The sequence below is a fragment of the Sturnus vulgaris genome, unplaced genomic scaffold, assembly GCF_052056855.1.
Source record: "Sturnus vulgaris isolate bStuVul1 unplaced genomic scaffold, bStuVul1.hap1 Scaffold_180, whole genome shotgun sequence".
Lineage (NCBI taxonomy): Eukaryota > Metazoa > Chordata > Aves > Passeriformes > Sturnidae > Sturnus > Sturnus vulgaris.
The window spans coordinates 2842929-2855755 of record NW_028276110.1 but is presented as its reverse complement, the minus strand read 5'-3'; positions in this window follow the sequence as shown (position 1 = coordinate 2855755).

Sequence of the window (12827 nt, the reverse complement as noted above, 5' to 3'; positions counted from 1 at the left end):
GTCTTGCCTTCCTTCAATTCACGCACCCGTTGTGCCAGAGCAGCAGTAGATTTTCCATCCCATCTCCTCATGTTTTCTCCGCAATCACGTAGGAAGAACCACAGCTCAGCTCGTGGGGTGTACCTCCTCTCCCCATCAGGGGAACGTCTGCGTTGGATACCAGGGCCTCTAATTTGTACTGCTGAGATTTGGAGAAGGTCCTCTTTAATCTCCTCCCTGAGTCTTTTATGATTCTCCTCTATCTTGTCTTCTAATTTCTGCAGACGTGTTTCCACAGCTGCAATTCTGGCATGTGTTGGGCCATGCACAGCATCTGCATATGCTCGGAGCTTCTTTGCCATATCAAGCACGGTCTCATCCCTCTCGTCCCGCTTCATTATTGCTAAAGCAGAAGCGTATTCATGGGGCCCAAGTCGTACAAGTTTTCGCCACATCACAGATGTACATGGTACCAAGTCCGGATTCCTAGTTGTTATGTCATCTGAGAAGATAATCTCTGCCACTGCCATTTCTCTCAGGCGTTGGATCCCTTGTTCTATCGTCTTCCAGTGGGTCTGCTGCATATAAAGATCATCTGCACACAGGTATCTTTGTGCTACACTGTCCAGGACCCGTGCCCAGAGGCTGTGAGGGTTAGGCCCTCTCATCATTCCTTGGTCGATGACAGGATCATGTGACAGGGATCCCAAATGCCTGGCTTCAGTGCCATCCAGAATTGTAGCCTCGCCTGCAGCATCCCAAAGACGGACCAACCAACTAATTATAGACTCATCAGGTCGTCGGGTGTAATCCTTTCTTAGGCCACGGAGGTCCTTTAGGGAAAAAGACTCAATATTGGCCTCTGATCTTTTACCAGTTGCTTTGACTCCTGGTTTTATGTCAGGAGGCGTCGAGGGTCCTTCTCCTGCATCATCATCATCATCATCCACTGGTCGATCAGTCTTGTCTGTGCACTTTCCACTTCTCGTGCTGGTAGCAACAGCCATTGGTTGAGGCTTACTGACAGGTTTAGCTGCTGGCTTAGGCTCACTGTCTGGTGTAGTTGTTGGCCTCGAGCCTGGGGTGTTGGCTGCAGCCTGAGTGACTGGGATAGTGGCTGATTTATCTGCCTGTCCCCCTTCCTCTGTCTGCTGCCCTACAGTATCTAGCAGGGTACGGTAAGCATATGCCAGGGCCCAGCTCACTGCAATGATCTTCTTCTCCTTAGAATTACCATGGCACTTCTCTTTCAGGTACTTTGCTACCTCAGCTGGGTTCTGAATTTGTTCACATGGAAAATCCCAGGATGTAGGGTCAGAAAATTCCTTTAAGATTTGGCCCATATCCTCCCATTTCCCACACCATTCAGGATTCCTCACGCCTGGCTCTACTCTGGGGTCAAGGGTCTCAGCCCCTCTAGAAATCTCAGCTCTCATTCTAGAGAAACTGCAGACTGTATAGAGAAAGCTTACTATATTAAACACCAGAAAGATGGTCTCTTTAACACTCAGGGGGAACTGAACATTCTCTAATAAGGATGTAACAAATTCAGAGGAGAAGGAGAACAATGGCTGAAAAGCCTCATCCCCTGCTTCTCCTCTAACAAACTGAGTGCACAACCACAACCAAGAACCATACATTCCTGGAACAGATTCCAGCACCTTTATAAATCTCCTGCAGGCCATTAAAACCAAGCCCAGCCCGATGGATATTTTGGTCAATGCCCCTCTGCTACAGAAACTACGCATTAGGGACAATACCGGAGCTATTTCTGGATAAGCAAATAAACCCAGGGACCACAAAGGTATTAAGACTTCAAAAAACCCTAGGGACCATAATCCCATGCAGGCCTCCACCCCAAAAGACATGAATTCCAACAACATAGCCAATAACTGCTCTATACCAACACAAAAGAATTTGAACCAAATTATTATTATTAGAACAGGGTTTTTTTTCCCACTTTCTCGAGCCTCGAGTTGGGCGCCAATTTATTTGTCCTGGTTTTGGGCAAATTTGGGGGAAAACCTCCAGAAGGAGCCCCCAGACAGCAAACCCCACGACTCCTCCCCCCCCACCCCACCGGGTTCGGGAAGAATTTCCTTGGAGAAGAGTGGGAGAAAAAACCTGTTTATTTAACAAGCAAGACACTCCCCAGCACAGGGAAAAAAAAGACAACACCAGCTGACAAAAAAACTCTTTCACCGTTCTGAAGGGATGACAAACTCAGTCTCTCTGGCGAGTGGTCGCTCAGTTATCAGTCTCTGGCGCTGGGGATGACTGCTGCAGGTGACAAAGTGTAGCCTCCCGGTGTTTCTTGGGGTTCCCAGGTCCCCGTCCGTTCAGATGGTATCCAGGAGAGGGAGGGGACGGGGGTGGAAGAGAAAACAGTCCAGGGAAAAAGTTGGACTGCCTAGCTGAACTAACTAATAAGCAGAAAGCAAGGGCAAAGCGAAGGAAAGAAAAAGGCAGAAGCGAGCAAGCAGGCAAGCAAGCAGGCAAGCAAGCAAGCAAGCAAGCCGAGCTAAAACCTCTCCTAAACATAGACCATGGGGGAGGTGAGCCGGCTGATAACAAGACAAAACAAAGCTTCACTCTCAGACTCAGTCCTGGAAGCACAGGACATAATACCAAACATAATCAGGACACACGATTGGAGATAGAAACACCATAACATCACCCTAGGACACATGGGGAGGCTGGGGGTGAGGAGCAGGTTGTCCAAACAGGGTCAGCCTGCAAGGGGCTCATTCTTCTCTGTGCCCAGACCTCCTAAGGAGACATTCAGCATCAAGATTACCTGGGAAATGCTTCTATCAGGTCTTCTCTGAACTGTAATTTAAAACAAAATACTCACTTGATTAAAGAAAAAAAGTGATGAGGCGCACTTTGAAATATTCCTCCTTAAAAGAATTCTAAACTGACTGCAATCAGCTGCACAAGCCCTGAAGTAAGACAAAGAGCTCCTGAAGGCTTTCTGTATTTTAATCAGCCTCACAGTGGATTTGGGGCTGAGGCCAGGACCCTCAGGCACTGAGAGAAGGTTGAAGAAGCTGCTCAAGGAGTCAGAAGCAAAACTCCAAGTCCCTTGGAGCATCAGTGGCCCCACTGAGGGCAGGGAGTGCCAAAGGCTCCCCAGGGACTGGTGAGAGCAGATCCTTGAGGGCAGGATTGCAGGAGCCCGAGGCTGTGAGCAGGGAACTGCAATGCTGAGCAAGGCCTGGGCTGGCTGGAGGAAGCAGAAAGGCCAAGGCCTGAGCCCAGGCCTGGCCCAGCAGGGCCTGTCCCTCACGGGTGGCTTGGGGCTGTTGCTGGGGCAGTGGGATGGCAGGGGCAGCAAGGACAAATGTCATCAAGCTGTGTGACACTGCAGATGCTCATGGAACCAAGGGCCAGTGTGACACAGCAGGGCCTGATGGAAACAAGAGGCCATGGTGAGCCTGCAGGGCTGGAACACCCCAGAACACTGAAATGCTGGGGGTAACCAATGGTTCCTTCACTTGAGTTTCATGCACAAGAGAAACCCCAAGTATTCTCAACATGGCCAGATACAAAGAAGAGTCTTGATAGGAAGGGACCCACAAGGATCATCAAGTCCAGCTCTTGAGTTAATGGCCCACACAGGGATTGAACCCACAAGCTCAGTGATACCAGCACCATGCTCCAACCAATTGAGTTAAGAGGTCAAAATGACACAAAATTTTACTGGCAAAATATAGACATTCAAGGAAAATTGGCAAAGGGTTTAATAGAAGATCCAATTCAAAATAAGTGTCTTATCATATCATTAACTTCATTCATGTCATTTAACCTAGAAACCTTTAACCATTAAGATGCTAAAGTATCCAAAAATCTTCCAGGTAAGCAGGATTAGAAGGAGAAGAAATAGAGAAGAACAGCAGAAGAGAAGGTCGATAGAAAGAGAATCTGGGCTGGGATAAGATCACCCTTTTGTGTGATTGATTGACAGCTCAGCCAATCAGAGCTGGGTTAACACTGCCCCTGCTGTGTGATTGATTGACAGCTCAGCCAATCAGAGCTGGGTTAACACTGCCCCTGCTGTGTGATTGATTGAAACCTCGGCCAATTAGAGCTGGGTAAGCATTGCCCCTGCTGTGTGATTGATTGACAGCTCGGCCAATCAGAGCTGGGTTAGCATTGTTCCTGCTGTGTGATTGACAGCTGTGCCAGGCCATGGCTGGGGGCGGGGCTCTGTCCCACCACAAACCAAGGCCTGACCCGGCCCTGGCCCCACACGGGCATTCCGAGCACCCCGAGGTGTCTGGGACATCGATCTCATCCAGCCTCTGACAGCCACCATGGTGACACTGCGGAACCTCATGGAACCAAGGGCCAGTTGTGACAATGTGGGTCCAAGGACACCATGGTGACACTGTGGTGCCTCATGGAACCAAGGAGACCATTGTGACACCTGAGGGCCCCAAGGAACCAAGGGTTTATGGTGACCTTGTGGAGCCTGTAGTGTCACAGAGGAGCCATTGTGACACAGTGAGTGCACATGAAGCCAAGGGGCCATTGTGACACTTCAAGGCTTTGTGGAACCAAGACCTCACAGTGACATTGCAAGGTGTCATGGCAGCATGGGGCCATTGTGACCCTTCAGAAGCAAAGAGAACATTGTCACACCACAGGGCCCCATGGAACCAAGGGAACATTGAACAGGTTTGGCTGGCTGGACCTCCTGGGGGCCACCTGGCAAGTCCAGCTGATCTTGGTATGTCCAGGGCCACTTCTCATCTGCCCCTGAAGCACTGGGGCTCTGTGCTTTCCTTCCTATGGGAAAGAACTCCTCCAGGTGTCCAGTGCCAAAATTGGTATTCGTCCTCCAAATTTCCATATATGCAAAGATAATTCCCAGACGAAATCAGTCAGGAGAGACAGATCTGGCTGGCCATGGCTTCCTGAGGGCTGGCACTCGTGCCTTTGAAAAACTGGGGTTCTGTTGCGAGGTCCAGCAGTGTCACAGTGATCTCCATGGTTCCACAAGGCCCCAACGAGTAACACTCACCTCTTGGTACTGTGGGGCCCTGCAGTGTCACCATGGGGCCATTATTACATCAGGTTCCACAGTGTCACAATGGACTTCATGTTTCCACGAGGCCAAAAAGTGTCAAAACTGTATTCTTGATTTCATGAGGCCTCACAGAGTCACAGGTGCCCTCAAATTCCAAAAGGCTCCAGAAGACCACAACGGACTCTTGTTTTTACAGTGCCACAATGGAGCCCTGGTGACACAAGATCCTGCAGTGTCACAATGGATTCTTGGTTCCCTGCAGTGTCAGTGTCACAGTGGTGTCTAAGTACACGAGGCCCTGCAGTATCACAGTGGCCCCTTCATTCTAGGTGTCAAAATTGTTCCCTTAGTTCCAACAGTCTCTGCAGTGTAACAATGGCCCCTTAGTTTAACAAAGCCCACTGTGTCACTGTGGCCCCCGTGGTTTCATAATGACTCAGAGTCATCAATGGACCTTGGTTCCATTTAGCCCCACAGTGTTACAATGGGACCTTGCTTCTTCAGAATCCTGCAGTGTCACAATCATCAGAGAATCACACACTCACACAGGCTGGAAAAGACCTTTGAGAGCATCAAGCCCAACCTGTGACCCAACACCACCTTGTCACCCAGACCATGGCACTCAGTGTCACATCCAGTCTTTCCTTAAATACTTGCAGGGATGGTGACTCACCCTCCTCCATGGGCAGCCCATTCCAATGCTCAATCACCCTTTTTGTGAAGAATATTTCCTAATGTCCAGCCTAAACCTCACTTGGAACAGCTTAGGGCTGTATTCTCTTGTCCTGTCACTGCTCCCTGGGAAGAAGGGCCCAGCCGCCCCCGGCTGTACCCTGTGGAGAAGCAGTGGGGGATATAAGAATAAAAAAATTGTCAAATGGTTTGAGTGAGAAGAGACCAAAAAGAGGCTCTGGTCCAACTCCCTGTTCATTACCCAGGGACACCTTCACTCATTCGGGTAATACAAAGCTCCTGACCTTGGACACTTCCAGGAATGGGGTTTCTATTCAGGGGGCAACAACCTGTGCCAGTGTCCTGCCACCCTCATCATAAATATTTAATCGGTATGGAAAATCTAAATCTGCCCTCATTAAGTTTAAAGATATTCTCTATTATTCTGGCAATAAAACTTTAAGGAAAAAGGTTACTCAATCATGCCTGGACTTAAATCACAAAATCGTCAAGGCTGAAGAATTTGGGAGGGCGCAGAGATCTCCCAGGACATGGTTTAGAGGCCCCAAGAAAAGGATCACTCTATGGGAGCTAGGAAGTCTTTGGCTCACTTGAATGGAGACTGAGGAGAGAAGAAGAATAGACTGTGAGGATTACAAATGTGGATTCAAATATACTGGATCTCTTTTTCAGACTGGAAATTTGCCTGAGATAGAAATAATGACACCAAGTGTAGGTGGAGAGATTCAGAATGGACCCAAGGAGAAAGGAATTTCCCTCCCAGGGCAGGGCTGAGGTGCAACACATCCCCCAGAAGGAGTCTGGAGCAGCCCAAGGCTCTGTGTGTTCAGGCAGAGGCAGGCAGGAGGCAGAGCTGTCAGCAAAGGAAGGGGCCAGCGAGGTGGGGCAGCCGGGGGATGACGACAGCCTGCAGGGACAGAGGCGCAGGGCATGGACACCGTAGGACAGCCTGGGCTGCAGAGGCCACAGGGATGGGCAGCAGCTGAAAGGCCCTGACAGAGCCAACTCCTGCAGCACTTGGGCCATGCAGGCTGGCCCTGGGCCCGAGGCCAGCAGGGGACAAGTGAGCCTTGCTGTGCTGGGGCCTCATTGCCTCCTTGTCCCTGCTCAGCAGCCTGGCAGGGGCCGCCCCATGGTGCTGCCCTTGGCATTGCTCATGCCCAGAGCCCAGTGGCCCGGGAAGAGCCCTGAGCAATGAGGGAGGGACAGGATCTGCCTTGCCAGGGGCTGGGGCTCAGCCCTTGGCCTTTGGCATTCCTGAAACACATCCAGGTGTGCTCAGCATCAGAGACACCTTTCCCTTGTTTGTCCCCACCTGTCATCACTGCCTTCAGTGTTCTGTTCTAACTGGAACCTGGGGACACTTTCTGAGTCATATCCCTCAGTGGAACCCATTAAAGTTAAAGAAACTTTGGAGCTTGAACATGACTTTGAGTTCTTGAGAAGTTTTCCTTCAGCTCCCTCTCAGGGACTGATGTCCAGGGACTCAGCACTGTTGGGAAATCCCAGCTCTGCAGAGATGAGGCAACTAAGAGGGGTTTTAAAAATATTTTATTCCATTATCAGACTCCTTGAAAGGTGAAACATAAGAGATGTAAAACTCCATGCCATTCTCTCAAAAGCCAAGTTATTTCCTGCTCACAATATTTTATAAAGTTTTTCAGCCTATTAGCTTTTGCTACACAATGGTGCCAATAATTCTAACACCAATCACCTTGTATTTTAGTCCACGTAGTCTTGCCACAATGCATCTTTCACACTTCTAATTCTCCAAAATATCTGATCTTTTTCTAAGGCCATTGTTTGAAACTTGTTTCTAGTTCAATCTCTCTCTACAATGCCTTCTCTATTCCATGGCCTTTCTGAGTCAGCACACCTTATCTCAGAGTTTGCATCCATATGTACAAGACTGTGTGAGCTTTCAGTCAGGCTTTGAGAATCCTTTACAAATCCATTTCTCAAAAATATTAATCACAGAATGCTGCAATCACCTCTGCTCTAAAGACAACTGTAATATAATACACCCTTGAAAAGAGGAATGGATATTTCTAAGAAGCTCTTTGTCATATTTCTCCATAACTGGAATTGAAAAACTTCCGAATGAATGGCACCAGACCAGAGGGAAATCAAGGCAGAAACGTTGTTTTCTAGGAAACCTCTGAAGAATTTGGTCAGAATCAAACTCCAAAGTGTCTGATACTGCTCATGGGTCCCACTGAAGGACACAACTGAGAAAGTGTCCCCAGGTTCCAGTGAGAGCAGGAAATTGGAGGCAGAGATGACAGGTGGTGTGGGAAATGCAGGCACAGAGAGCTCTCAGGGCCTTGTGCAAACAGGCTCAGAGATTGGGAGGGATCCAAGGTTTGACATAAGACCTTGGAGAAATCTTGGACAATCAGAGCATTAAAAGTAAAATAGATATAAAACAGGAATATAAGTTTTTAGTATAACTAGATCTATGTTTTAAGCAAACAGAAATATGCATTACATAAGCAAAGTAGTATGTTAAGTTAGATAATAAAAGATTGTAAAGCTTAGCAATACAACCTGTTATAAAGTTGATTAGAAGTTTAAGGTTTATCAATGTAGGTTTGTGAAGTGTTCTAGGATTGGTTGAAAAATGATGCATTGTGGCAAAGCCATGAGAAGGAAAGCAATTAATGATTGGTGTAAAAGGATGCTAGCAAACTTCACAGAAGTATTTGATTAGCTAAATATGAATTTAAGGCATTGTAACTAAGAATGAGGAAGCTTCTGATATTATGGTGTTGGATGTAACACCTTTAATGTCTCACCCTTCTATGAGACTGACACCATGAGGCCATAAACCATCTTTTACAACGTCTCTCAGTTGCTCCATCTCTTGCAATATCAATCTCCCAATACACATTTTTTTGACATCAGACATGACTAATGAAATCAATAGGGACTTAAGGACACCAGGTGTATCCCATTAATGTCAATAGGGATTTAGGAACAGCTGGTTTATCCATTAATGTCAGTGGGGATTTTTCTGAAATTTGCTCCTAAAATGGGGAAATTTGGGTCAATTTTGGGAAAATCTTAGGCTGAATTCTGGGAATTTCCACTCCAGGATTGCAGTGCCAATGCTCTGGATGTCCTGGATGATTTCCTGGAGGCCAATCCCAAATCCCTGATCCTTCACCTGCTGTCCATGCTAGAGCTGTGCCTCCAGGTAAGCCCAAAAATTTCCATTTTCAGCTGAAATCTGGGAATTTTGAGCCCAAAATTGGTGTTTTTAGCACCAAAAATATTGGGACATAAGCTCTGCCCACTGAAGTCAACAGGAATTGAAGGACACCAGGTCTACCCCTGTGAAGTCAATAGGGATTTAGGGACACCAGATCTACCCATTGATAGGGCTTGATTGGGAAGAGTTACTGTTTAAACTGGGAGCACTGGGAAGGGCTAAGGGGGGACGACGGGATGACTGGACTGAAGCAAAAGTGGGACCACTGGGAGGGATTTGTAGAGATAAATGGAGATAAACAGGACTCTAGGGCTAACCTATTGAAATCAATAGGAATTTGGGGACAGCAGATTTATTCTTTAAAGGCAATGGAGCTTAGGGGCACCAGGTCTACACTGTCAAAGCAATGAGGATGTTTGAGACACTCGTTTTGAGGGTCCCAGGGGGTTTTGGTGATACAGGTGTCCAGGGGATACCCAGGTATATCCAGGTGATTTCTGGGGGTACCCAGGTGATTTTTGGGGATAGCCAGGTGTACCCAGGTGATTGTTGAGGGGGATCCATGTGATTTTGGGCAGTATCCAGATGTACCCAGATAATTTTTGGGGATATCAGGGCTATTTTTGAGGCACCCAAGTGCCCTGACTCACTCTGACAGGCCAGGAGAAGATGATGGCCACTGTCCTCCCAGTCGATGTGGACACAGGTGACCCTTGGCAGCTGTGGGGCTGTCGGGGACACCCCAACATTCAGGGGGTACCCAGAACTCCAGGTGAGGACATCAGGGGTGGGAGGGAGCCCTGAGTTACCTCGGGAGAGGGTGCAGTGCAGGTACAGCCAGGTGCTTTCGTGCATGGGGTTGGTGAAGATGGCATTCTGCAGCAGCTCCAGCTCTGGGGTGGGCAAAGGAGGCACCCCAAAATCTCAGGGGAGCAGTGGGGAAAACCCCAATATCTCAGTGGGGACACCCAGGTATCCAGGAGTTCAGGTGTACCCATTAAAGTCAATGGGGATTTAGGCAAACCAGGTCTGCCCATTCAACCCAACAGAACCAACCAGCTCCCACTTTAGGTGAGGGAGGGGGTGGAAAATTTTGGGGATCTCACAAAATTGTGGGAGTTTTTTTGGGGAATCCCTCACCTTCCTTCAGCCTTCCAGGGGGCAGTGCCCTTGCCGTAGTTCCTGGTGGGCATCAGCAGCCACGGGCAGTGTTGCCGGGCCAAGACGTTGGAGAAGCTGCAGCTCAGCAAGGCCCTGGTGAAGTCCAGCTCGGCCTTGAGGTCCTGCCCGGCCACAAGTGCCTACCAGTGTTCCCAGGTGTGGACTGGGAAGGCACCAGTATAAACCAGTAAGCACTTGGAGCCACTCCTGAGCTCCTGAGGCTCATGGCAGCAGCTCCCAGTATAAACCAGTAAAGCCTCATTTACCCAAATCCATTCCCAGTGTGGTCCTGGGGCTCCCAGGTTTATACTGGGAGGGCACCAGTATAAACCAGTAAGCACTGGCAGCCACGACTGGGCCCCTGAGCCCATTGCAGCAGCTCCCAGTATAAACCAGTAAGGCCAGCATCCCCAGAAGTTGCTCCAAGTGGAGTGCCAAGCATCCCTAAGCCCCCTCCCAGTATAACCCAGTAAACCCCAGTTTAACCCAGGAAAATCCAGAATATCCCCGTATAACCCAATATAAACCACTACAATCCAGTCACCCCCAGCACCCCATCCCAGTACAAACCAGTATAACCCAGTATAACTTGCAGTCAACCACCAGGTCCTCCAAGCCAGCACGGGGCACTCACACACCCCAGCTCCCTTTCCCAGTATAACCCAGTAGAAACCAGTAACATCCCAGCACCCCATCTGAGTATAACCCAGTATAACACAGTAACCCCCAGCACCCCATCCCAGTACAAACCAGTATAACCCAGTGACCCCAGCCCCATCCCAGCAACCCCTTGACCCCATCGCAGCACAAACCAGTACAAACCAATACAAACCTGTACAACTCACTCACAGTTGCAGGGGTCGGCCACCAGGTGGTGCTCGCACAGTGCTTGGTCCTCCCAGCCAGCAGGGGGCACTGCAGTGCGGCCCAGCATCCAGCCCTGGTGGTGCCACACCCCGTAGGAGTTGGGGTTCAGCCCCAGGATCTGCCCCACAAACGACAGCTCCAACAGCACCCTGAAACCTGTATAAACCAGTCCGGACCAGTATGGACCAGTATAAGTGGTAAAAACCAGTGAAAAACAGTAACCAGCTGTGCAATACAAAGCAGTAGTAATCAGTACAAACCAGTATAGACAAGAAACAACCAGTATGCACCTCTACAAAGCAGGAAAATAGGTAAAAACCAGTACAAACCAGTGAAAACCCTTGTCTGTGTCAGGAGCCAAGCTGGCTGGGCCTGGTAACAAATCTGCTGCCCAAAGTCAGTAGAAATGTTATGACCCATTTCAAACACCTTAACACCCATCCCTTCACACACCAAATGATTTGTAAAGACATGAGCACACATCTTTCCTCTCACATTGATGGTTCCTGTGCTGGTGACAGTCTGTTAAACCCAGCCTTCAGCCTGAGCTCTCTGCTGTTGTAGTTCCATGCACAGAGGTTGTTGTCTCTCAGCCCTTCCATGGGCAGGCCAGTGTTCAGCCATCTCCAGGACAGCAGGGCCCCAGCCCACGTCACTGTGCCCTGGGAAGACAAAAACCATCACTCCAAATGTCCCCTCCTCCTTCTTCCCAGGCATTTGGCGTGGCAGTGGAATTTGCTGGAAAAAGGAGACCCCTGTGACACTGTGGGGCACATGGAACCAAACATCCATTGTGACACTACAGAATGTCACAGAACCAAGGAAACCCCTGTGACACTGCAGAGCACCTGGGAACCAAGAGTTCATTGTGACACAATGGGGCCACAGGAAGCCAAGAAGCCAGTGTGACACTGGGGAAACTCATGGGACCAAGGGGCCACAGTGACATTGGGGGGCCTCATGGAACCTGTGAGCCATTGTGACACTGCACGGCCTTGTGGAACCAAGGAGACCACGGTGACACTGTGGGGCCTCGTGGAATCAAAGATTTCATTTTGAAATTGAGGAACCTCATGGAACCAAGGGTCTGTTGTGACACTTTGGAACTCCAGAGGCCATTGTTGAGTACAGCACCTCATGGAACCAAGTGTCCATTGTAACAGATCAAGGCCTCATAGACCCAAAAAGAGCATTGTGACTCCATGGGACCCAATGGACCTCAATCTCCATTGTGACACTCCAGAACCTGATGGAACCAAGGGGCCTTTGTGACACTGCAAGGCCTCAGGGAACCAAGGAGTCCAAACGTCTGAAATAATCCTTGTAGGGTTCTACCTTGGGGAATGGGAACCTCCTTGGTGGCACTTTGGGCTTGGCACACACCTGAGGAGTGTGTCTTTTTGCACTGCGGAAACTCAGGATTTTTAGATTGCTTCCAAAAAAACCATGAAAACACCTGTTTGCCAGAGGGCAGCCAGTTCTCCGAGCAAAGCAGGTCCCAGGTGAGTGAGGACAGACAGAATGGGGTTGGGGAATGTGCAGCAAGGTTGTCCACACTGGCTCAGACCTCAAGGCACAGCTTCTGTGAGCAGGCCAGACCTCGTGTCGAGAGACACTGGATCAATATCAGCCATAGAATGCTGCAATCACCTCTGCTCTAAAGGGAATGGTAATAAAATACACTCTTGAAAATAGGAATACATAATTCTTAGAAGCTCTTTGAATAACTTCTCCATAAATAGAGTTGAAAACCTTCCTAATGAGCTGCCCCAGACCAGAGGGAAATCAAGGCAGAGCCATGGTTTGACAGGACTTGCTTAATACCAATCAGCCCCGTGGTGCATTTGGTGCTGAGCCCTTCAACCCCAGGGCCTGAGAGGAGAT